Genomic DNA, 27579 nt, shown 5'->3' on the forward strand with positions numbered 1-27579 from the left:
AAGTAGCTCTGTTCAGCTACTGAGCACTTGGCAGGCATCCACACTGTCAGTGAGCAGGAGGCTTCCTGGCAGTCTGGGAAACATAAAAAGGAAAGGGCAGACTCGTCCAGGAAGAGCCTTCCGCTGCAGAGCAGTTCTCACCAAGGGCAACTGAGGCAACAGGAATGTCCAACAAGAAGAGTGGGCATTGGAGGGGTCCAAATCTAGTGTCTGTACCTTCCCCAGGCTTTGACTAGTTTAGAAACTTCATGTTGATTGCCGAGATGGCTCAGGTGGTAAAAGCCTTCAACACTCAATCTGGTGCTCTGAATTCAACCCCTAGAATCCAACAGTAGGAAGTGATTTTGGACAATTCAGTGTTGCTGTATTTAACAAATAAAAATGCAGGGTGTCCAGTTAAAATTCAATTCCATATTAGCAATAAACAACTTTTTTGGGGGGGTGAGATAGGGTTTCTCTGTAACAGTCCTGGCTATCCTGGAACTGACTTTGTAGACCAGGTTAACCTCAAACTCAATGAGATCCACTTGCCTCTGCCTCCCAAGTGTTGTAATTTAAAAAACAAAACAAAACAAAACGACACTGCAAAGAGAAGTCACCATACAACAGGACTCACAAAGGAGGTTTACTGAAAGAGGAGAGAGAAGGGGCAGAAAAAGGGGCAGAGACCAGTCCCTGGGGACAAGAGTGGTGGAAGAGAAAGAGAGAAAGTTTGAGGGAAAGAGGAAGAGAAAGAGAAGAGAGAGGGTAGGAGGTGGGCAGGGAAAAGAGTGAGGTGGCAATAGAATATATATATTCTATTATATATAAATATAATCAGGAAAGTGGGAGGGGCCATAGAGGTGGAAGGGGCCACTGAAGTGGGGAAAGTGGAAAGTGTAGGGATGGTGGGGAGGAAAAGCTAAAACTAAATTTATAGAAAACATGCCATATTCATCTTTCTATTTTGTAAGCTAACTCAAAAAAAAAATACAAAACTAAAAACCCTAAACAAATTCTCTACACTGTGCCTTGCTGGTAGCCAGTCAGGGTATCTTAGGTTATGGATAGTGACCAAGTGCAGACTCAGAATCATGGAGTTGCAAATGGCATGTTTTTATAACTGGAAAAGTCCAGAACAGGAAACATCAAAAATTTCATATGGAGAAATGTTCTAAGAAAATTTTGCTCCTGGTTTAGAACATGCGTGTGAATGTCTGAGTATGTGTTTGTGTGTGTATACACATATAAACATGTGTGTATTTGTGTGCTGAATACTACAAAGCTAGGTTCATTTAGAGCAAAATAATATTCTGAAATCTGTCACAGAAGTGCTGGTGATTTCACTTGGAAAAAAAAGAACTGTGTCAAGGGCAAGCACCATAAGAACCAGGCAGGCACTGTCTTCACACAGCATTCTGAGTATCTACAGTGGAGAAGAACAGGGCTTTATTTAAAGCTCAAAGATTTATGAGTATGTAAGTATAGATGGCTAAGGTCCTTAGACAGTGAGCCACGCATCCAGGAGCTTCAGGTAAGAACTTTGGACCACAGTGGTAAGAAAAATTCAGAACTGAGCTTGGTGATGGCATAACTAGGTCACATGTGGACCCAACCCTCCACATAAACCAACAAGTGTCTTTTTCTAATGTAAACATCTGATCAGTTCTTCTGAGCTACTTTGACCTGTAGTCTTTGGAATAGCTCCATTCAAAGTCCTGTGTTTTAAAATTGTTTCTCAGTTGAAACTTCCATCTGAAGTCTTGGTTCTCTTCCACCAACTAGCAAAACATGATATCTGGCTAATGCTATTTTAAAGGAGTGCTGATTATAAATGCTGATTTCCTCTTTCTTGCTAAAGTAAAATGGAAAAGAACAGTATTATCAATACAACATGGAAAATACCTGAGGGTCCCATACTGACCAGCGTGAACTGGGTGGCTCCATACCTGCCAGTGTGTGAGCTAACTCATAAGCACAACACTGCCCAGCCCTTGACAAGTGGAGGAGACATCTCTTTCTAGCTCAGTCAACATCTGGAATCCTGGTCAACATCTGGGACCTGAAAGGACTTCACACTTAATAGTCTGTAGCTTTTGTCTCTCAAATATATTCAAATTTTTAAAAAATAAAAATGGTTAGGCAACATGTTCCTCCCCAAATCTACACAACAAAATAATTCTATATAACAAACTAATTCTAAATTGCATGTATATGGGAACAGTGTCTCCTCTTTTCTTGTAGCTTTTCTTGTTGATACTAAGTTCTGCTTTTTTTTTCATCTCAGCATTGATGCCACAGAAAAGGAAAACATTTATCCTCCAAGTGTGCATGCACAACAAGCAATTGAAAAAAAAACAAGTTTTTAAAAATCTGTGCATTTGATATTATATTGAACAATTCATGAAACTGGATCATGCATACATTTTAATCAATTGACTTATACTGAAATCTCACAAAGGAGTAAAATTACATTATGAAAGGACAAAGGTGAGGTTACACTGCTGTCTGCACTTTAGAGTTGAAGAGTCAAAAAAAGGTGCTGTGAAAATGTGACTATGTGACTCTGCAGCAGTGATAACCTGGGGTGCTCCTACCCTCTTAGAATCATTTCTTTTAGGGGTAACTGCAGCTCAGCCAGCTACAGTGAGAAAAGAAAAAATGGCCTCCACATTCCTACATACATCTCCAGAGTGAAGCATTCGTAGAGGGCACTTCATACATGCTGAGGAAATAAAGTACCAAAAAATGAATGAGAAATAAATATCCTCTGATTAATGCTCTATAAATACATTTGCTATAGGTTTCATCCAATATTCATGGTATATACATGTCCGGGTCAAATTACCTTTAAATATTAAATTTCCTTCTCATCGTGGAGAATTTCAGTTATTTCCAGAATTTGTGAGGAGTAGAGAAGAAATCCCTGTGTTAGCTCCTGGGAGATGCTGCTTCTAGTTTAATACTTCTCCGAGGTGAGAGGGGGCGTCACTCTCGGAAATGTGAGGTAGCCCCACCCTTCTTCCCTGTGTCCCCTGGGTCACACTGGATCTTAAGGACATAAGCAGTGCCCCTGTGCTTCAAAGAAGAAATGGATGGTGTGGCAGCCCCTCGTTAGCAAGCCTGAGGCTCGAGGCACCCATCTCATTTATACACAGCTCAAAAGATAAAAGAAAGCTGCACAGAAATGCGGCCATGCACACCTGCTCCCAGGTAACAGCAGGTGCTAGGTGAAAGCCTGCTTTGACAGGGGCCTAAAATACAGGTTTGTCACTGGTCATGCAGGATAACTGTCACAGAGAACACTAAGAACTAGCGCTTTTGAAGCATTGACCAAATGAATGATGGGGCATTGGCCAACATTCCCTCGTGCATGACAGTGGGAAACTACTTTGAGTTCAAGTCTGGGTTTGCATCTGTTCTGCCTCTTACCATTGGGGTCAGGTTGAGAATCTGGCTTTTCTTAGATCTTTCTTCATCAAAGGTAAAGCTGGAACAATAGTAGATAGGTGCTTAGTGCTCACCTCACGGTAGTGTCAGAACTCCAGTTGAGATTCTTCAAGGTGAGGCTGAGAACACGGCTCAGTCAGTAAAGCCTGGCCATAAGATACAAGGAAGGAGTTTGTTTTGTTTGTTTGTTTGTTTTGTTTTTTGGTTTTTTGGTTTTTTCAGAAGCAACATGAAAATCAGGACACTTGTAAATCCAGAGGTATGGAGATGGAGGGAAAGACAGGAGGATTCCCGAACTCTAGCATAGCCTACTTGGTGAATAAATTTAGAGACCATTAAGAAAAGCTGTCTCACACAGAAAATGACAGGAGCTTAAGAGATGACATTCTAGGTTTTACTTTGCCCTCTTATGGACCTACACATCTCCACACATCCTTGATCAAGATTCTATATGGGGCTTCAGTACATAAAACACTAAGTTAAAAATACATAAGGTTGACAGTGCCATCCCTAAGAGAACCCAGGAACAGCTCTTCAGCCACACACAGCTTCAGGGCTGCTGTCTATGTTACCCACTACAATTCCCAAAACTCATTTCTTCAAACTGCCTGAGACTTTGATGCTTGGTTTTTATTTTGTTTTTTGTTTTGGGGGTTTTTATTTTGGTTTTTTTTTTGTTGTTGTTGTTGTTGCTCTTTTGAGTTTGCAGAGTTAAAGAGCCTATGGGTAAAGTTCCAGGCCATTGAGAGACCCAGTCACTAAAAGAGGAAGATGCCTGAGAAGTGACATTATGGTTTGTCCTCTGACCTCTTGCCTATTGCACAGCTAAGAAGTCAGCGAGCAGATTAGAGCTCTAATTGGGACAAACAGTTTAATACTGGAACTGAAACATGTTTTGAGGGCTGCAATAGTTGTGATGGGACTATAGGGGCAATCCAGGACCGTCCCAGGTAGAGAAAGAGAAGTAATCACTTGTATATTCCCTGTGCAGAACCCCATAGCCTAGTCCACTAGGCATAAATATAATTTAGGAATCTATTATAATTTGCAATAAAATTCCAGCTAATTGTTTCATATACTAAAAGATGTACTTTGATAAATTCAAGACATGCCACAGTTTTTAAAATTAGATTTGATAAATTTACTATACTGCAGAGTTTATGAACTTAATTCATAATTCATATTTTTGATATGACAACCACATAAAAAATATCTTGGAAATTATCCTGAGACTGTTTCCCATCTCTAGGCTTGACCACATTTCAGATTCTGTTTGTAATTCCAACTGGACATTTTTCTCAGTGTCACCTCAAAGTCATCAAACACTCACTGTGCTGGGAATACTAGGTGACTGACTGCCTTCCTTTACACTGTTTTGGGTGTGACAATTGTCTTAGGTGTCACTTGAAGTTGAATAGAGATGTAAACAGGATTGAGGGCCAGAATCTCAGTGTGGTACACCTGGGAGGACCTCTATTCCCTGTGATTTCTCATAATCCCCAGGGCAGGGGGCATAAGCAGCAATGTCAAAGAGAACTCCAGACAGAAGGCAGACAGCCAGGCACCTGATCCTCTGCTGGCGGCAGGGAGAAGCTTGGGCAAGTGGCTTCTTGGGAAGAAGAGGTGACAAGGACCCATGCTGGTTCCCCATCTGACACTTACCTACAGCACCATCTGTACCTATTACATGGAGCCTAGAAGTCCCATGGCCTCAGGGGAAACGGAAGCCCTCTCAGAAACCCTGTAAACCCTGGGTTGATAGATGGCTGCTCACACTGGTTCAGAAAACCATGCCCAGGTTCTGCAACCCTGATCCTGACGCCAGCTTTAGAGGCTTGCAAGCAGAAGCTTCCTTCCACCTGATTGAATGAATTCATACACTCACATGCACTCACTCATACACACACAGTCACACACACACACTCTTACACACACCCATGTGTGTGCACAAACACATACACAGTCACACATATTCACATGCTCACATGTACTCATTCGTATGCAACACACACACACACACACACACACACACACACACACACACACACACACACACTCATGATCCATGTGATATTCCTACAGCTTCAAAACCTGATTTTTCACAGTATTGTAACAACTTCCTTCTTCATAGAATCCACCATCAGGGGGGGAAATGACACTAACAAAGAACCATGAAAATTGTCATTATCACCTCCAGGAACATCCACTTAGTGTTTCTAAAGGCAGCAGGCGAAACATGGAGGTGAGCTGTATTCTTGGAGCCACTGTGTTTGAAGGTCCTTGTTGCAGGCCTTCGTCTCATCAATATTCTTGTTCAATCCTTGTGCCTCTGCTTCATCTTTGAAATGTGGTATTTATGGCACATGCTATGTAGAGGGAAACTAAAATGCAAAGGTTGTGGCACTTTTAAATCACATTAATGTTATTAAATAAAATAGTCCAGATTTATGGCAAACCCACATTTGTATGTTTTGCTTAAAAATAAGTATTTGTTGTTAACAATAAAATAAACATCTTCCAAGTATTAAACTCTGGTTTTTTTTTTGTTGTTTTTTTTTTAATGCAGAGAAAATAGGCCTGGAAGCAATGACTAACAAATTTCTTAATATCCATAAAATTAAGATTTTTTTAACCAGTTTTTTAATTGTTTTTATTCTGTTGTGTGTGTGTCTCTTTGTGTATGTGTGTGCATGCACATGTGCCGTGTGCCTCCGTGCCCATGCATGTGGAGACCAGGGACAAACTTGCAGGAGTCAGTATTCTCTACCATAGAAGTCTCAGGAACTGAACCCATGTCACCAGGCTTGGCAGCAAACACCCACTGAGCTATCTTGCCAGTCAAAGTTAGGAATAGTGTTTACCAAGCAGAATATTGTTCAATAAAATAAAAGTTCTAATATATTTAGAAAGGTTTGTGGCATATCTTAAATTAACTGCAACATCAGTATGTGACTGGGGCATGAGGGCTGAAGGTCCCAGAGAAGCCCAATATGCCCTTGTCTGTAAATAAATTACTAACTGAAAGTTTTGGCAGAATTCTATGATAAAATTTTTATCTTTTCAAGACCAAATTATTTTTGCCTCCTAGACTTTAACCTTCTTGGGTACAGAATCTCTGTGAGATTAGTCACTTTATCTATGAAGTCACACAGTTCTGTGCACAGCAGGGATTTTAGAATATGACTATTCGCTTCAATTATACAATATTCCAGTGGTCATTTTACTTCTTAAAAGTAAAGTGCATTTTCATGGTCTTTATAGTTACAAGTCATTTTTATATGTGGCACTAATTATAATTACTATTGTCTTCATTACAACTTATAGAAGTGAGAGTTGAAAAAAGTGCATCTGGATGCCAAGATTCTTTAAGTAAGATGGCCAACACATAAGGTTTCATTCAGGATTCCTCTGTGTGTGTGTGTGTGTGTGTGTGTGTGTGTGTGTGTGTGTGTGTGTGTGTGTTTGCACTCAAGGAAGCAGTACTTGCTGATGTGATACCACAAGCGCTGAACAAGCCCTGTCCAAGTGGTTCCTTGCTGGCAGTGGCCTTTGTCATAAGACTGGATTTTACTTCAGAAGTATTGCATGCCATCTGGCCCCAAAGAGCAAATCTATTTTTATAATATATAATATCAAATTTGCAACAAGGGAAAGCCACACACATGCTCGTCGTTGGATGAACTTCCATTTTTCACACGACTGACTTTCACTCTTCTTCCTGGGATCCCCCAAGCTGGGTGGGCTCTTTTCCTCAGCTTCAGGCCTTATCTCTGCTGAGTAGTAGGATTAGGATCCCAAAGTCACTGAACAAACAGGGTCTGATTCTTCACAGCAGACCTTTTGTTCGTATACATTTCCCTGGCTCTTGTTCGAGGAGGTAGAGAATGCCTACCATGCCCACACTAATAATATCCTTCAGTAAATGATAAAGTCAAGTCCAATGTAAACCGAGAAGCTTTATCGGTGTGTCAGAGCTATCCCATTACTGCTCTGCACTGGCCAACTGTGCACCCTTTCTGTAGACAAAGACTCCATGCACATTAAAGGGCACTTACCAGAGTGGGTGTTTGTTTGTCAAAGGAGAGCTGGTTGGCCCCTGACTCAAGTCGCCCTGGTTGTCACTGTCATCGGAGGAAAAAAGGTGTACTTTACAGCAAGACTCCTTCCTTAATGATCTCCTGAATGGAATCAGGGGAGAGCTGGGGCTTCCTGTCAACCTGTTCTTTCTCTTTCCCGTGTTAATATTAGCTGATGGGTCCTCAGAGCCAAAGCATGTTTCTTACTGTGAACAGAGAGAACTCTGCGGTTAACCAGTTACTCGTCCACCCTGTTGTCAAAGACGATGAGTCAAAAGGGATTTATACACTTGGTTCATTCCACCAGATGGCCCTTCTTCCCCTGTATATTGAGAGAAGTTCAAAAGCAATCCATGTTCCTCTACCGTTCTAAATTAGGCAAATGGTCACGCTCGTCTTGATTGTTGATAGGCTGGTTTAATAAAGCAAGCCTGTGCAATAGTGGAAACAGTTCGAAAGAACCTTTCAGAATTCTGAGCCTTTTTCAACATCAAATGATACTTGCCTACAGAACACTAAAACACTTCTTCCTCTCCTTTTACTTCCTTTGTGCGTGTTATCAGTGCAGTCCCAGGAAAGGTTGTTAAATGTATGCATATATGTTTGTATGGTCTGTGCAAAAGATTATGTACACATATAGAATGTGTACACTGTGCATGAATCCTACAATTTACACAGACCCAAATAGCATGTGACCTTATGTAAATATTCATGGGAACAGTGAGAGATGGCCTACATTGGTTACCAACAATATGCTCAGGTTTTCTTGGATGTTGGTTGTTGTTAGGTATTTTTGTGTTTGTTTTTATTTTTGTTTGTGATACTCAGGGAATGTGTGGGGATATTCATCCTTTTGATATGAAATCCCCATCTAAAAATCCTGTCAAGACTGATAGAGATTGAAGTATACATAACACTGTTGCTGTGTTGGTTTCATTCCAAGCTTCTGGATGGTCTGTCATTACATTCAGACCTGAAGAAAAGCCAAGTGTTAGCGACAGACCTCACTCATTGGTACCTATAGGCTGTTGGGGGAAGGGCGAAGTGACAGCTGCAAGACTCTGGGTATCAATAGGAAGAGGTGTTATGAAGTTCTCAAGTTTTCATTCACATTTACACTATCTATTCAAGTCCTGTGTGTGTGCATACCTATGTGTGAGCATACATGTGTACATGTGTACACTCAGAGGCCCACGTTTTCTTGTGGTTGTGGAGGCCAGAGGACAACCTCACTTGTCATTTCCCAGGTGCCATCTACCTTCTTTTTCAAGACAGGGCCTCTTATTGATCCCAGAGCTTCCCAAGAAGGCTGTGGCCCACAAGCCCCAGGGATACTCCCCAGTGCTGAGATTACAAGCACACGCCACACCTACCTTTCTCTCAGATGAGTTCATCAGATGGAATTCAGGTGCTGGTGATTGGATTTTACTAACTGGGATATGAGGAACATGCGGTGACAAGATAAGTAACATAAAGAAGAAATTCCATCTTACAGAGCATATGTTTTTGAGGACTGGAAATACAGATGCTGGGAAACAGGCACTTGATAGCTCAGGATGGACAGGTCTGAGAGAGGTGATATTTGAACCTGCCTCAGTGTTCTAAATGGTCAGTAAGAGTTTTCCAAGGAGAGGGAAGAGACTGCATTGTAGTTCAAGAGGCAGGACATCAGCAAATGGCGACAGAGAATGTGGCAGGTGTTGCCTAAACTATGGGAAGATATCTGTGTGTATAGAAGTTCACCTCCATTACTTCTCCGGTAAATAGGGCAGGGGTAGAGAGCTACTGTATTGGGCATTATCTGGCAAGCAGACCTAGGAATGCTTTGGCATTTGAGTTGGTGCTATCATCAAGACTGTTACTCTTCTGAACCCATGATAAAAGTTAATCAAGAAGTTACTGATTGTCTACTTGGAGCCCTGCATGGGTTAATCAGAAACTTGACTAACAAGTAAGAAAAAAAAAAAAAAAAAAAAAAGCAGGTTGAGAGAAACAAAGGTAATAAGTGAACCTATGTAATCATGGTCCAATCTCCAGCACTTTGCTGTCAATTGTTAATTTCTGTTAATGCAACCCCAGTGAAACTCCCATTCAACCAGCATTGGGTTCTCTTAAATGGGAAAGGGCAATGAGAAGGTACATTATTCTATGTTGTAATTAAGATATTTTGCGATGTCTGTCCACCTCATGCTTCTTTCTTCATCAGGAACAGCCTCTATGGAAACTGCTAGTTATCTAAGTTCATTTGAATTTACAAGTTTGGTCAAGGTGTGCCAAGAAATGTCAGCCAGCCATAAATTAGAACCACATAAGTAAGTAGCCTGAGATGAAGAACTGTCTTAACCACCTTGAGCGATGTGAGAAGACATACAAATTAGGGACAGAACCTCATGGTAGCCGTCCAGATAAAATGGGTGTGTCAGGAGGGAAGTCATCTTGCCTTTTCATCACTTGGCTTTCCCTCTTGCTGTTGAGTTGATTTACTCTGTTGTTTCTGCTGCTGGTGGTGATGGTGGTGGTGGTGGTGATGATAATGATGGTGATCATAGCTCCTTCTCTGATTTCATAACCAGCATTTTCAAACTTTCATTGTAGACTAGGGACCAGTGGCTCTCCGGGAACTCTCTGGGCTTCCGGCACCGTATTAGGACTGCTGTAGCACACACCCTTGTAGCTGAGAAACTATCAGGTTCTTGGTTTTCATGTGGGATTCTGTTGTTCTAGATTTAAGCTGGCTTGATAAATTCTTTTGTGTGAATCTGTGTGTGTGTGCAAATGTGGTTTTTTTTTTTTTTTCCTCATCAGTTCTGTTCCTCTAGAAAATCCTGACTAATACAAGATGCAAAGATACATAAGCCCAGGACTGATCTCCAGAACATTTCAGACTAAGAATATGAGCCAGAGGTCAAGTAAGTATTAAGACTGACATGGGAGTTGGGAAGGGGAGGCTCAGGAAAGTTATGGATTATCTGACTGTAAAGGTCTCTAGGAAGCTGGATAGTGAGTGATGAGTTTAAGGGGATCATTCCAACCTCAGTTTCAGCAAATCATTGCTATGTAGGAACTTTGGGCAGCTACACCAGATACTCTGGGGTTTTAAGAAACTGTTAAATCAATCCCTTGTGAAAGATTATAAACTATTTCAGGCTGATTCAACTTGTTATCCATGTCTTCCTAGATATGCCCTGTCCCAGATGATCTATAGCTTGTCCATCACTTGAGTAAGATCCCATTTGATTACTTCTGACTGGAAGGAGGAAGCTTATCAAGTCAATAAAAATGCATTTATTCCTCATCAATAGTCACACAAAGAAGGCTATCCAGTGGCCATGTGTGACTTTTGCAGTGCATTCCCTTAGGCACGATTTTCAGGCCAGTCAGAGCCTTCTTGCCTGGACTTCTTCACTTTAGCAGAAAGTTCTGCTGTATCTCAAAAGGAAAAGCACAGAACCAAATGTTCTTTGAGGTCCCAGGACTCACATTTCCATACTCTCTGAAGCCATATGACTCAATCTCTCCAGCACAGTGTCAACATCTTTCCAGTGAATAGCTTTTTTTTTTTCTTTTTTGGCTAAACTAGCTCAAGTTATTTTCTACTGCCTGCAAATCAAAGAACCCACTAATATAGTTCATTTTATTTTTATATTTTATTATTCTGAATTACTATAAATCTTCTTGGTGATTTTTTCTCCCTGATAGATAATGACAGCTTCCCAAGGGAAATGTTCTATTTATTTTCAGAGTAATAGTACAAGAGACTAGCAACCATCAATTCAATATTTTGGTCTTAAGTTCTGAAAGGAAGAATTGCATCTTGTATGTATGTTTGGGAGTGTTGTACTTGTACAATCCTCAGAATAGTAACTAACGTGAAGAGATGCTTTTTGTCATTCAAGTGTGCGTGTGTGTATGTTTGTGTGTGTGTGTGTGTCTGTGTGTGTGTTTCTTCTCTCTTTATTGAGCTGGTCTCTGGTCTCTGGTGCTTTGTGTGAACCAACCTGAGCCATAGAAACACGAGAGAACTGGATCTTCTTCTTTTCTTTCTGCTTCTCCTATGGCAGAGACTTGTGACCCCAAAGAGGGGCCAAAGTAGACAGCTACTTGGATTCCATGCAGGGAGCACCAGCCTATTCCAAGGCTGGTCAGTTGGCATACTCAGGGAGTAGAGTGCCCTTGGAGACAAATACTGTCCCTATTTCAGGAGAGTTTGTTTCCCAGATTTTAGGATGACCTTACAATTGTCTTTTGCTAGGCTTCCATAATCCATAAGGACTTAATTAGTGATAATGAAAAGCAGCAGAAGGAGGAGGAAGTCTACAATGTCTCTAACTTCTTGTACTGTGCTCATACCAGTAGAACCCACCCCCATCTTTTGCATCAGAAGACCCTCTGCCACAGTCCCAAATCTGGGTGCGTTCCTATAGCTCTCACTGGCCCTTGGTTTGTTGTTTTGTTTTGTTTTGTTTTTCAGGTACTAAAAAGCCATCTGCCTCATATGTGGATCATAAACATCAGATGTGGTTGGAAACAAGATCCAAACATGTCACTGGTGCCACAGAGCGTCTAAATAACAGACACTAAGTAGGTTGGTGCCATCACCAATCAGTATGATATATCCAACCTCACACTTGGGTTGAGCCTTCCATTTGCATTGGTGACCACCACAGTGTCTACACAGAGACACCAGAAATCCTCACTGGGAATATCACCTTCCCCATTGGGTACCCTTCATACCTGTTGAACTTGCCTTGCATAGCTATACATGCACTGCCACCTAGGAACACAAATGCTAGTCAAGTGGCATGAGTTGACAGACAGTGATCTTCATAGGTGAATCTATTCTACATTGTCTCACCTGTCTCTCCACAGTGGCCCTGCCCTTCTGATCTGCTCAGCTGAATTGAGCAGTTTTTCTGGATCTGGTCCATATAATCCAAAGGCTAAGATGGGTTTTGTTTGCTTGCTTGCTTGCTTGCTTGTTTGCTTGTTAAGACTCTATCACTTAGTAACCTATTGTAAGAAAAATCCTAATAAGAACGCATTTTATAACTAGAGAATTGGGCTGAGAGATGGCTCAGAGGCTAAGAACATAAGAAAGACAGGAAGAAAAAAGAAGGGAAGGGGAAAAAGAAAAGAAGGAAGGGAGGAAGGAGAGGGGGAGTGGAAAGTAGGTAGGTGGGGGATGGGAAAGGGAGGGACAGAAGAAAGAAAGGGAGTGAAAGATGAAGGGAGGGATGGAAAATTCTGAGCAGCTATTCTGATCATCACCAGTGTCTCTAAAAATTAGCCTTCCCTTGTTCGGGTCAGCTGTTCCTGTGGGTTTCACCAGCCTGGTCCCGACCTCTTTGCTCTTCACTCCCCCCTCTCTGCAACTGGGCTCCAGAGTTCAGTTCAGTGTATATCTGTGGGTGTCTGCCTCTGCTTCCATCAGCCACTGGATGAGGGCTCAAGGATATAAGGCATATAAAGCAGTCATCAGTCTCATTATAGGGGAAGGGCATTTAGGATAGCCTCTCCACCATTGTCCAGATTGTCAGTTGGTGTCATCCTTGAAGATCTCTGGAAATCTCCCTAGTGCTAGATCTCTCTCCTCAAACCTATGGCTCCCTCTGTTATTGTATCTCTCATCTTGCTCTCCTCTATTCTTCCCCCAACTCAACATTTCTGCTCCTCCATTTCCTCCTCTCCCCTCCTCTTCTCCCCGACTCATTCTAGCAGCTCCCTGTCACCTACCCTCAGGTTCCCAATTAGCTCAGGAGATCCTGCCCCTTCCCCTTTTCTGTGGTCCCTGCATTTTTCTCTTAGAGTACTTCTTGTTTCCTAGTTCCTTTGGTGATGAGGATTGTAGACTGGCAATCCTTTGCTCTATGTCTAAAATTCATATATGAGTGAGAACATACCATGTTTGTCTTTTCGTGACTGGGTTACCTCACTCAGGATGGTTTCTTCTAGTTCCATCTATTTGCCTGCAAATTTCAAGATTCTATTGCTTTTTTCCACTGAGTAGTACTCCATTGTGTGAATGTACCACATTTTCTCTATCCATTCTTCAGTTAAGGGGCATCTAGGTTGCTTCCAGGTTCTGGCTATTTCAAACAAAGCTGCTATGAACATAGTTGAACATATATCCTTGCTGTATGAATGTTCATTCTTTGGGTATATGCCCAAAAAAGGAATTGCTGGATCTTGTGGTAAACTGATTCCCATTTTCCTGAGAAGCTGCCATACTGATTTCCAAAGTGGTCTTACAAGTTTGCACTCCCACCAGCAATGGAGGAGTGTTCCTTTTACTCCACATCCTCTCCAGCATAGACTCTCATTGGTGTTTTTTTTTTTTTTTTAGCCATTCTGGTTGTGTAAGATGGTATCTCAGAGTTGTTTTGAGTTGCATTTCCCTGATGGTTAAGGATTTTCAGCACTTTCTTAAGTGTCTTTTAGCCATTTTAGATTCAATGTTGAGAATTCTCTATTTAGTTATGCACCCCACTTTCTAATTTCATTGTTTGGTGTTTTGGTGGCTAGCTTCTTGTCTGGGAGGCCAGCTTGTGGCTGATCCAGACCCCTGATCATGGATTTCAATGAGGAGGCCTTGGCACTCTATGGGGACCCTGGTATTGGATCAGTATTTATCCCTGGCATAAGAAGGGACACTGGGAGCCCATCCCACATGGAGGGATGCTCTCTCAGCCTGGACACATGGGGAGGGCCTAGGCCCTGCCCAGGATGATATGACAGACTCTTGGGAGCTGCCATGGGGAGCAGAAGGGTGATGAGGTAGGAGATCTGATGGGGGGGTTGGGGGAGGGGAGGGAGAGGGAGAAGGGCTTGACATGTGAAGCAGCCTTGTTTCTAATTTGAACTAATAAAAAAAAATCTCTTGGGAAAAAATTAGCCTTCCTATGAGAGAGAAGCTACTTATTGAGAATAGCACAATCAGATGAAACTTTTTGCCTATCAGCATGGTTTCATGACACTCCTGTCTTCTTCCTTCATGAGCCACCACCTGGATAGACACAGGAAGGTCTTACCCAAAATTGTTATAAAATATTTTAAAACATGTTCTTATTAGGATTTTCCTTATGATAGGTTACTAAGTGACAGAGGCTTCATAAGCAAAAAAGCAAACAAACAAACAAAACTCAACTATGAAACAATAGGTTTCACTAGGTGACAGCATCCATAAGTTAAGTTGTTATTTTAATGGAGATGCCAATCTCAAATCCAGGGACCCATAAATATTACATCCAGTGAAGATGGAAAAGTAGTGGTAGAGCTAGGAAGGCTTATATCCCAGCCAAACACATGGACCTATGTCCTAACCTCTGCTGACCAAGGAAGCCCTGGCCCAAGGACTAGTGCACTGTGAATATCTTACCAGTGTCCAGGTTCCTGAAATAAAACCTCTGGAAACCCTTTTTTCTGACAGGCAGCTGCAAAGCCCTACAAGCTAAAATTTCAGGCTTTGACTCTGTAATCTTGTGAAGGAATGAAGCATTACTGTGTTAACAACGGAGAACCATACCATCTCATCCTTGAAAGGGTTTTGGTTCTGCAGCCACATCCCCCATCAGGCAGGGTGTGAGATATGTTGAAAGGAGATGGTGAAAGCTGTAGAATTTCATCTGGGCATCTGAGTCACCCAGACAGCCCCAAGCACTCTCCTTGTTCCTGTATTATAATAAAACAAATTATTCTGGTGTCACAGACCTTGACTACCTACTAACCTTGATAAGCACTTACACCTAAACAAAAGGAGAATCAATTTGCATTTTCCTTTCTGCTGGCTAACATAATGCTTCATTTTACAGTCACCATTAAGGGTTATTGCTGTGTGCATGTACCACATTAGGCAGTTTGTGTCCATTGTTCATGCATAGCTCCATCAGAATGTTTCAGGTCCAAGGCATTTTCACAATGACTCTGCTTTTGTCTTGCCCCATGCTATTATCTTGGATGTGTTTATCCCAACAGGTCCCTTCAAGACCTAAACCCCATCCCCTGTGAAAACATGTCAGTCATCCCCTTTACTCACAATTGAAATGAACAATGCCTGGGATCTCAGGAGTTGTGTGTGCACCCACCTTCACACTCAGATTCATATGCAAAGCTCACCTGGGTGGCCAGATAAGTAAAGTTACTAGGCTTCTCGAATTATCCTTAATGGACTGCTAGCTGCATAAAGTAAAGAAGCTCCTTGAACAAGCCATAGATGCTGAGCTGACAGATGGTTCGAGCCATGCCGTGCCTGGCCATTGAATGATCATTTTCTCCTCTGATCTCTGGCCTCTTAATTTTCAGGGAGCAGAGGAAATAAACCACAGGCATTCCTTAAGCAGACATCTTTCCCTGGGCAGAAACAGGAACCCTCCCTACCAGGACCAGGAAACCACAAATGTAGGAGTTAGAATAATTGAGCAATGACTACTGAAGGTAGGGTAGCATAATTATTATAGATGTAACCTTTAAGAAGACAGAAACAGAAAGTCTTCACCCAGAAAGATGAATGCACTTGGCGAAAGAGGATGATCAAAACTATGATCAAGATTGAGAGCATAAAAGAAGCCAAACGCTATTCCTACACTAACAAATAGCTTGGTCAGAGATCAAAAATTAAAACATAAAATACTGATATTTTAAAATGAGGTTTTCCTAATTTAAAAATAAAATAGAAACAGAGAAGAACTGTTTTCTCCCAGTAGATTTGGCAATTCCATTTCAACATATACACAGCTACTCCTGATTCTGCATCAGCTCTGTGTGCCTTGCATGCCCTGGTTCCATTTCAAAACAAGGAAGAATATGTCTGGAATAGTACTTCATTTTGGGGAAAGACTGAATCTTGAATGCCAAAGCTTGGCCTCTTTATTCCCAATTGGGTCTGGAAGGTATACACTCTAAGATCTTAAGGAAAGGTAAAGTGTCGTTCAATTTTGTCCAGTGCCTTGTGTGAAGTAGACAAGGATGACAGACCAGAGGCTGATAAAGAAAAAGAGCAGTGATCTTTGCAATAAACATTCTATTCCAAAGTCTTAGACCAGTGGTTGTGCAACCTGTGGGTCAGGACCCCTTTGGAGATGGAACAGTCTTTTCACAGGGCTTACCTAAGGCCATCAGAAAACACAGATATTTACATTATGATTCATAACAGTAGCAGAATCCCAGTAATAGAGTGGCAAAAAAAAATAATTTTATGACTGGGAGTCACCATGACATGAGGAGCTGTGTTAAAGGGCCGCAGCATTAGGGAGGTTGAAAACCACTGTTGTAGACGGATACTGAAACATAGCCCATTAGAGGAGTACAAAACTCGTGTTTACAAGCAAGAACACTGGAGTCTTGCCCAGTGTCGAGAGTAAGCTATGCAGATGGAAGGATAAACCGGGCTTCCCGTGGTCTGAAAAAGCTACCAGCTTGGGATGGAATTGACAGAGAGCAATGAAATTTCATAATAGAATAAATGCTCCATTTCCTCACACAAAACTTAAAGCATCTCAAGTTTAGCCACCTTCCTATCCTTGTGGCTTTTCTAGGAACTGGGGTTATTCGTGAGCTTAACTCCTCTTTAGGACATCCCAGGACACTGGGAAATTAAGTATGAGTTGAGGCAGGAGGTCTCAGCATGGGACCCCATTTCCTTCTTCCGAACTCTCAAACATCAGGGAGGACTGAATCTCCAAAAGAGTACAGAGCCACAAGGTTTCTAGTTTCTTCCCCAGAATATGCAAGGCCTAGGCAAGAAGGCTTAACTCAGCTACACTTGTACTTTACCCACAAGCTCCATGCTAGGCCTATGAAGCCTGTGAAAAGACCAGAAGAAGATGGAATTCCATGCAAAATGACAAAGAAACCTGAAGACCAACTAAGCCTGTGACATTCGGAATCCCTCTCTCTCACACACACACACACACACACACACACACACACCAGAACAAAATCAATCATGTTGTAGAAAATGAAGGAACAGTTGTGATGGAAACAAACAACTTTTTCCTTCAGAAATAAAAGTCCTCTTTTGGAGACTAGTAGCTCTACCATAGTAACTTTACAGTAAAATTAATGGGAAATAAAAAAAAAAAATGTTCCAGGGTGAATATCTGTGTTAACCAAAGACTTTTCTTCTTTTTTTTTTTTTCCAGTAGAGTTCCCTATAGAATTCTTCTAAATGGTAAACTCCCCCGGTGCTTTTAAACGGTTGTTTACAGATCATTAACTACTCACAAAAAGGCTGGTGCAGAAAACCTGCCAAAGTATGGGAATTTCTCATTGATTAACCAAAAGGATGTTGAAGACAGAGAATTCAGTTGGCCAGAAATAAATTTTTCAGAAGCAATTTTGGAAAGAAAATTTGTATCTCACCCCAACAGAAGATTTCTTGCTTGTAGGCAAACAGGGCCTAAATGATAATAATAAGGCTGAACTATTATGGCAATGTGCAATGCTATTGGAATTTGACACTCGATCATCCGAGTATTGCTATCTTTTCAAGGTTTTGCAATACCCTGGTATACAGCGTTTAATCAGTGCTTCTATTTGACTCATAAGACTGATTTGTAAAAGAGGAATGAATAGATGAAATGTACCCGAGTGTTTGGATGCACATGCTCTTGGGGGATATTCCTTTCAATACACATTCCCTCTATTACAAAGTTCCCCGAGCAGCTGCTCACTAAATGTAAGCAGGGATAGCTTCACTGAAAAGACTCTGTTAGTTGTATTAAAATAATTTGGCCACAAAAAAAAAAATCGTGCACAGTTATTGTTTTGATCAGTCACTGGTATTCCTACCTGTACACGAATCATTGTGGCCCTTGCATCCCTATTGCTGATACTGAGCCTTCTGGAATTCCCCAGATATTGAGGATAGCTTATGAAAGACATTCCTCAAGTAAAGGTGAGGAAATATTCTTTTCCTTTTTAGTTTCATGTTCTTCTCTCCTCGGGTGTTGATATTTTAACTGTGCTTATGGAATTTGAAGATCTCTGATTTTACGTTTCATCACTTTGGGCTTAAAACTCGTTCCCCCCAAATTGCACAAAACCTCATCTATGATTTCTCCTCTGGGTTTCTGTAGTTGGATTAAGTACTTCAGAAAGCCCAGGGAATGAGGCCACTCTCAGGATCTCCATAATTATTTTTGCGGAGTTCTGGGAATCCGTGAAATGTTTGCAAGTTCTTTGTCCTCAGAAGTGATTAAAATGGAAGCTGAGTGATATTTATGATTATAGCAGACAGGATCTCATATGATAAAACGACAACAGTCTGGGATATCTTGACTGAGCAAAGCAAAAACAAAATGGATCATTAATGGCTCTGAACAACACAGAAGTTAATGTGCTTTGGCCAAATTGAAAATAGCTAAGTTTGAAGCTCTGCTTCCAACAAACTTTACGATGAACTTTTGCCCTTTTGTATTTGTTGCTTTTGTTTTTGTTTTTCTCGAAAACCTCCTGGAAGTAACATGCAATAAGAAGATAATGTGTCCCAGAGATGAACTAAATCTTCTGAACTCTTTGCAGTTATGATCTTGGGAAAAAATTTCTCCCCCAGAGCCCCTGGCCCCAATCCTATCTCACTGCCCAGTTTAATATGGCTGAGACAGGCTTCCCATATCCCCAGCGCCTATATGAATCATTTTCAGTATTGAGTTCTGATCATTATATACAAGGTCACTTTTTAATTAGAACAATATAGTAAAACATATGCTCGGAAGATGAATGAGGTACAGAGCTAGCTGTGCGACACTGAACCCTTTTATTGAAAAGCCCTTAAAAATAATAAGCGCCATGTATAGTCCAGGGGCCTTTGCAACATATTTCAGGGCAGCAAAGTGCCTGCCATGGAGAATGAATACCCTGTTACAGAGAACAATCATTTGGCAGCATAGGTTATTTTAATGGACACATCACTTTAAACGAAGCCTTCGCCATCTGTTCTGCCCTCTAATTACAGATGCAAAAGGAACATAATTCACAATTGCATCATAAAAAAGTAAGATATAAGTGATTTAAATGCATGTGTATCTTCTTTATTCAACCCAGCACGCAGCTGTTATGTTGTTTTCATGTTTCAAACACAAATGAGCAGAGAAATCGCTCTTCTCTGATGGAGTGAAACCTCCCGTTACAGGACATTTTGGGGTGTGGATAAATGTAGAAGTGTGGTCTCCTCTGACATAAGCTTTACAGAAAATGTGAGGCGAAGGTGCCCCCACAGCTGATGGAGGATCTTTTGTACCAAATCCTAATTTTCACTTGGTTCCTGAGCAGGCTTTGTCATTCCAATGACTGCACAGGTAACTACATTTTTCTCATAAACAGTGTAGATAAATCTTACTTCATTATAAGGTTAATACACAGATTATCCTTAGGCCAAAGAGGCCACTCTTTGCTTCAGCCCACATATGTGTAAATGAACCTTTTATCCCAAGAATGAGGCTGGTAGAGACCTTTCTTCTCTCCTCGTGTCTCAAAAATACTCCAGAACTTGGGTTGTGTATGTATAGCTTATCGGTGTTTTGCTTGTGGGAGAATGTCTTGCTATGAGAGCTTCAAGGTGAACTTACCTCCTCAGGGCAGTTCAGGGAGAGAGCTACTGTTACTTCAGACACAGCCATGAGGTCTCTGGAACACATTGTCAATTCTTAATGAAAAGTTTGTCAAGTTCATGGTATATATGCTCAATCTGCTTTCCAAGAAGGAAGTTGTGCAGCTAAACAGCATTTTAATAGAATAAAATACTAAGAAGGGCTCATTGCTTGGAAATGGTGTTCAAAATTCACTAGCTAGTGAGAAGTGCAAATAAATAGTTTTAAAAACCATGCAGACAGTTTAAAAGTCTGTCCTGTAACCCTGTTGGTAATAAAAAGATAACATCCAACAAAAGTTGCTCCTTATGCTAATTTTTGACTAAGAAGGGTGTATCCCTTGAACAGTTGGTAATAAACAGGTGCTTCAAATGTGTAGGTTAAATAGTTTAAAAACACAGCTTTCCACCAGCCAGATTAATTGGAAATAATAGTTGATATAGTCTCAATATCACAATTACAGTTATTGCATCCAAAGGTGCATAGATTTGTAAGATTTGACAAATAATAACATGTGTACACATGCTATTATTGCTATTAAATGTATACATACATTATATATAGAAATGCGGGCCAGAGAGATGGCTCAGAGGTTAAGAGCACCAACTGCTCTTCCAGAGGTCCTGAGTTCAATTCCCAACAACCACATGGTGGCTCACAAGCATCCGTTAAGAGATCAGGTGCCCTCTTCTGGTGTGCAGATATACATGGAAGTAGAATTTTGTATACATAATAAATAAAATCTTGAAAACAAGAAATGCATGTGGAGTGTATATGAATAACAAATGATATCCATCAGAGTGTGGTTCATACATATGTTCACCAGTAGAGGTGTTTCCCATTGGTCAATGCCCCTGCAGACAGTATTCATGTTGGCCCTACATACTATTTACAGATCACAACAGAGGGTAACCAAGGTTGCTTTGCATAATTATATTACACATAAACAATCTTTGCATGCTTTTCCCAAATTCTAACACTTTGTAATGAATACTGGTCATTCTTTTAAGTCAACACAACATTATATACAAAGCAACCCAAATCAGAAATAAATTTTAGTGTTGTTACTCTTATCTCTCTTCAAAACTTCTGCTGAGTTAATGTCCTTTTGAGACTCTGTTGTGTGAGACGCTGAAACTCCACTTCCATAGATATCTCTGTGGTTTCCCTTGATCACATATTGATTGAAATAAAACATCAGTCAATCCATGTATATCAGTTAAATGGTAAATACCTTGGTAGTAACTATTACTTACCAAAACAATCACCACTTAAGGATATAATTAGAAATTTACATCAAAATCATCTGGACATTCCTTGGTGTCAGAGAAACTCTAAAGGCTCAGAATGTCCTGATGGGATGATTCCCTAGTCCAGAGACCTTTGAGTTTTACCCAGTAGCAACATGAAAAAAGGAAGGATGGTATGTTAAAACATACCATGTAACTAATTATTATGAAGTATTCTGAAATTGTACTGCTTTTCTTTATTTATGGGTTAAAATAAAATTATAGTAAGTGATAGTCTTAGAAAACCCATGTCCTCCCCTACACTGATTGTTATTTTACATCTTTGATGTCTTTTGAAGTATGTTTAGTATCATTGAAACTGTAGCTTGACACTCGGTCATGTAAAATCTCTAGAAACACAAGGGAAGCTGTGCTATTTTTCTTTTTCTTTTCTTTCCTGGGGTTGGAGATACAATCTAGGGCCTCACCCATGGTAGCCAAGCACACTACTACTTAGCTATACCATCTGGACACAAAAATTTTACCTTTTCATTAAATTGAAAATGTAGCTACCATTTCTATAAGTGTATCACTTGCTTATTTATACTACATGTAATCCCGAGTAACCTTGTGGTGTGTGAAGCATTAAGACTGATCCAACATAAAACTAAGAAAACCTTTGTCATCAATCCAGAAATCTGTTTTACCAAAAAATGGCTTTTTAAATTCTTGATATTATAGACAATAACTTTTACAAAAAGAACGTAAGCTATAGAAAAGTGGAACTTCAGACCCAAAGTTCTCTCCTGCAGTAAAATTATGAACTTAGCTTGGTCCCTGGAACCCATGGTAAAAAGGAGAGAATTGATTCCACAAAAGTGTCTTCTGACCTCCATACACACACACACACACACACACACACACACACACACACACACACACACACACACGTAATAGGTAAAATAATAATTCTCATTAAAAAAAGAAAAGTATAATTTTAAAAACCATGCAGTGCTATAACTTAGTAACTTAAGTCAATGAATTATTAACTCTAACATTGATTAATTTTAAAGAGCAGAAGGATTTGTGAAGATGTTCCTGATCTTCAACAAATTAAACTTTAGCATAAGCATGTCAGGGGTGTCCATTGGTACTAATTTTAACATGAATTTGAGTGGCATGTGGGTGGAAGCCACTCTTGATTCAAGTGTGCTGTGCAGAGGAAGACGCTGAACAGAAAGGGGGGCTTATACAAGAACCACACATACTTTTTGTGAGAGGAAAACACTGTAGAATGCACATATGGTCCAGGAGAAACAAGGACACCCATTTCTGTGTTAATAAAGTACATTAGTTTGCTCTGGAAGATTAACTGAATTTGCTATTATAAATCCACTAGCAAGCCTACACAACTGTAGGGCTGTTACTATAAGAACTATGGCCATGGGGCTAGACATATGGCTCAGCAGTTATAAGGATTTGCTGTGTGGCCATGAGGACAGGAGTTTGGATACAAGTATCCACAAAACAAGCTGGAGTTCCCAACAGCTTGGAACTAAGGAATCTTTGTCTAAGGGATCCAACACTTTCCTTCAGCCTCTACATATGCACAGCTCTGTGCACTTGCACATACACATGGACACACACACTGCACGTTTACACATGGATACACACACATAGACACTAAGTCTTACAAAAGAACATGATCACCATTTTAGTCACTAATAGGCAATGGCATTTGGAGACCTACGGTCATGATTGAGGATGGTAAAAGGATGATGGTAGGAGAGGCGATGACAGTGGCATGTTTAACATTCTCACAGCATTTCAATGTGTCAGACTTTGCTGTGGTTGCTTTATGTTTTTAATTGTGATTAGCATTCCTTACAACCCTGTGAGAAAGTAACTGACCCAAGATCAAAGCCACACCACCAGAATGAAAACTTAGATAACAGCCACTTGGTTGGTCGAAGTTTTGGCAAATCCTATCAGCTCACCTAACTGCAAATCTAAATTCAGTTAGAAAGTCATCATGATTAGGATAAATGAACAGGAACAAGCAGAAAAGTAGTTCATAAAGAATTACAGCCAGAAAGTATTATGAGTATGCTTCTGTTGGATATACATGCCACATGCTCTAAGCAGCCACAACACTGAAGCATAGCCTTTCTGCCCACAGCCACAAAAGGCAATTCTAAAATAAACAAGTCCACTATATGAAACGCTGAAGGCAATGGAGATGGACAACAAATGCAGATCCATCCTCAGAGACCTTGGTGTCCGATTGAAGACAGAAACATGAACTCAGACAACAGGATAATGTGAAACAAAAAGTGTAGCATCCCTTATTGACCACAGGGAAAATACTGAAGTCACTCTTCTCTTCCTTCTTATTTTTCTTTTTCTTGTAGAATATTATTTAACTGGGCAAAAACTCCTTACATTTATTAATGCTGCAGAATATTAGTCAGTGTAAAGGTGTGTTACTTTGTTTATGTGGCATTTGTTTATGTAAAGATGTGTTTCACCTTGCCTGCCTAAGGCACCCGATTGATCTAATAAAGAGCTGAACAGCCAATAGCTGGGCAGGAGAAAGGATAGGCAGGGCTGGCAGACAGGAAGAATAAATAAGAGGAGAAATATAGGATCTAGAGAGCAAAGAAGAATGAGAGAAGAATGAGGGGAAGAGGATGGGGGACACACCCAGGGCCAGAAACCAGGCAGCTGCCAGCCAACCAGACAGAGAGAGACCCAGAAAGGAAGAAAATGTAAAAATTTCCCGAGGCAAAAGGTAGATACAGAGAATCAGGTTAATTTAAGTTAAAAGAGCTAGCAAGAAATGTGCCTAAGTTAGGCCATGCATTCAAAACTAATAAGTCTCTGTGTCGTGATTTGGGAGCTTGTTGGTAGACCTAAAGAAAAGGCCTGGTACATTTTAGGTTTTTGAGAGAGGGTTTCTCTGTGTAGTCCTGGCTGTCCTGCTCTGTAGATCAGGATGGACTTGAACTCACAGAGATCTGCCTGCCTCTGCCTCCCGAGTGCTGGGATTAAAGGCATGTGACACGACCACCCTGCTACTCTTCTTTTATGACCTTTCACACCTATGTCCCCCACTGGATGGTGGTCACCTCTCCTGTTGGATCTTCAAAATCTTTTGTGGGTCTTATTAAAAGGCATAACTTATTGCACTAAATCTGTCTATAACTCAGTAAAATGAAACCTCAGCACTGACCACTGAGAGAGCCAGTTGCAAAATGTATGAACACCAGCAATATTTCAGAAGAGTTCCTAGGACATGAATGACTCTTAGTCAAAGATAATTATTATCAGCATCTTAATTCTAAAAGCATCTACAAGGCGATATTAAATGTTTCATGCTTTCTTCAATCAGAAAAACTAAAGTACATGGTAACTGCCACTACTGGACATAGTATCAAAGGAAGACTGTGGGTGCTTAGACAGACCAAGGTAGGTTGGCTAAGGGCAGTGAGTTGAAATGTACAAAGAAATGAGAGGACTTGGACGGAAAAAGCAAGACTGATGCATAAGTAACGGAAACACATCTCAAAGAGTGCTGAAACAGAGAATTATATTAAGCATATACAAAAAAAGAATGGCACATGCGTATGTGCGTGTATGTGTGTGGGGGGGGAGAGCTCAGGTTGTTATTCCGATAGTTTGGGCTTGAAAATCTGAGAATCTCCAGTAAATAGGGCACCAGAAATAGAAATCATAGAATCAGGTCATAGGAAGAAGAAATTCCACAGATTTTGATCACTGCTAACATATAGAAAGCCAGAGGAAAAAAGAAGTCTATGTAGTGGTAAGGCTAATGTTTGTGTTCAGACCACAAAGATAACGATAATATTACAGATGGGATCTAAAAAGGAGCATGATAGAGAAGTAGTCCATTTTCCTAATCAGAGCTAGTGACTGGATTTGAGATAGGCCACTGGCTATTTAAATGTGGCCATAACAAAAATTTTTACTGATTTCATTATTATTGAAGGTAGAGTCATAGAGCAATGCAAAGTAGAGGATCAGAAACAGCTAACTTCCTACTTCATTTGGGCTTTGCCCCATGAATCTCCAATGAAGGAGCGTAAGTCACCACAGACTGTCCCTAGGAGTCTCTTCTTCTAAAGACTGAAGGCAAGAGCCAAGCCAACCCTTGGGTTTTCAATGATATACATTGGTTCTACTTGGTGTCTTTGCACAGAGGGAATTCTTCAGTCTTTGCATCCAAAACAGCATCTTTTCCTTTTATCTATGACAATAGTCTAGCTGAAGAAACAGAGTGAGAGACAAGGGAAGGCATTGCCAGCTCAGCACTACTCCCAACAAAACAGACCAAAGTCACAGTGAGTGTCCAAAGCCTCTATCAGTGTTCAAAGGATGGATTGGAACATCCATTTGACCTAAAAATAAAAGTTTTATATCATGCAAAGAGAAATAGAGTTTTGTCAGAAAATAAGATCTCCAGCAAGCTGGAACACAAATGTTTATTTAAAACAATTTTTAAACTCTGATTCAGAGGAAAGACACCAGGCAAATGGTAGAATCCCACAGGGACATCCACATGCCAAAGTTCTTGCCTGGAATAAAAAAGTTTTTTAATGGTGCGGTTTTAAAACTATGTGTCCTCAAGTAGAGCTAAGAAAACTTTAAAGGATATATCCATTCCAATTCCTTGACACCATCCTAAATATAAACTGGAGGAAATGCTTGGACATTTAGGTACGTTAGGCTTACCGCCTTGACTCAATGCAGCCCCAGAATACCTTCCTGAGATTACACCTTTCCATGGCCTGTTTTCTAAACCCCTCTATGTTGTTTCCCATGATTACTTGTGGTGCAGGTTACCATCGGAACGTAGACAACAAGAAAGAGACATTGTTTAGATATGTTCATCTTGCTCATTTTGCAAATAGAACAAGTGAGGAAGGTGACTTGCTTGCCCAGGCTCAATGAAAAGAGCATAGGTTAGGAATGAGGTCTTCAGAGTGAGCCCCTGAAATGTCCCTGTCTGGATGAAGGACATCAGAAGAATCCATTGAGAGAACTTCTCAAACTTAAAGCTTGCAGGACAGCCCACTGCAGAAGGTTTATATTGGGATTTGAGTCAGCGAACGGGAAATATAGGGTGGGATATACAAAAAAAGCTAAGGCAAGTACAGCCACTGCCCATGTGTAGTGAGATACCTAGAATCTGTCTTCTATATATATTTTTCTTTTTCTCCCCCACCTCTCTCCTTTTTCTTTCCATCTCTCCATCATAGGCATTCTTGGTCCTGAAAGCCTGTGGAACTGTGTGCCCTCTGGAAAAGTTTGGACTCCAAGGGACATATAGTCATGCACAAACATAGAAAGACATAACAAACTTTCAAGTTTCTCATGTGTCATCATCACATGGAAATGTCTTTCATGTTATCTTTACATTTCCCTCCAAAATAGAGTTACTATTTGCTTATCTTTAGTTATCGGCCCCACACACACACCAAAACAAGGACTGGTTTCTAGGGAAATAGTAATTTGGAAACAATGGTTTAAGTTCACCAGGAGACACACCTCCATCAGTTTTCTCTTACAGGGGTGGCATATGCCAGGATGAAGAAAAAGCTAGTGAGTCCATATCCAAGTCACTCAAAAGGCTCTCCAACTTGGGGAAAGCCATAGAAATTAGAATCCATATCTTAGAGCCAGATAATGTGTGGTAGGCCTGCGTTCCAGTACCGATGATTCAAGAGAAGTTTTTATTACCATGCATGGCTCAACTCTGACTTTTTGTCCAGTCTGAACACTTGAAGCCTGTAGGCATCAAAGCTTACACACTCATTTTCTTTTGTTCCCATCATACTTTTGAATAGATTTTTGGAGCCTGGATACTCTCAGGTTTAGGGATGCATACTGAAGGCCTGGCTGCAGACAAGTGCCCATGTCTGTGGCTGACTCAAACCTGATCTTCCATGATGAAATCTTGGTAACCACTTGCTGGCAATGGTGGCAGGGAAATGCAACAGACCACACAGCGACACACAAGGGCTTCAGCACACTGAGGTCTTGAACTCTTACCTTTGACTCAAGTTGCTAGTTTGAAAGTCCTATTACCAAAACGTTCCCGGGAAAGCGTTGTACTTGCTGGTCTTCTGATAATCGGCTTGATACCATGGTGGGTTTTCTTGCAAAATCTTTTAAATCATGTAATTGTACACGTTTTTAGTCTTGCTTCCTGCATTCATTATTTTTCCCCTCAAGGGCCAT

General features: G+C 40.7%; 1 long non-coding RNA gene across 1 annotated transcript; it reads right to left on the reverse strand.

The window, feature by feature from the left end:
* Positions 1–3408: 3408 nt before the first annotated feature.
* LOC107978895 lies at positions 3409–27579 on the reverse strand. Its single transcript, XR_004768877.1, has 4 exons — positions 27391–27579; positions 7485–7711; positions 5621–5810; positions 3409–3575 (listed from the first exon to the last, which is right to left on the reverse strand). It is a non-coding gene; the product is annotated as an uncharacterized LOC107978895 (long non-coding RNA).

This window comes from Cricetulus griseus, chromosome 3 (genome assembly GCF_003668045.3).
Source record: "Cricetulus griseus strain 17A/GY chromosome 3, alternate assembly CriGri-PICRH-1.0, whole genome shotgun sequence".
In the NCBI taxonomy this organism is placed as follows: domain Eukaryota; kingdom Metazoa; phylum Chordata; class Mammalia; order Rodentia; family Cricetidae; genus Cricetulus; species Cricetulus griseus.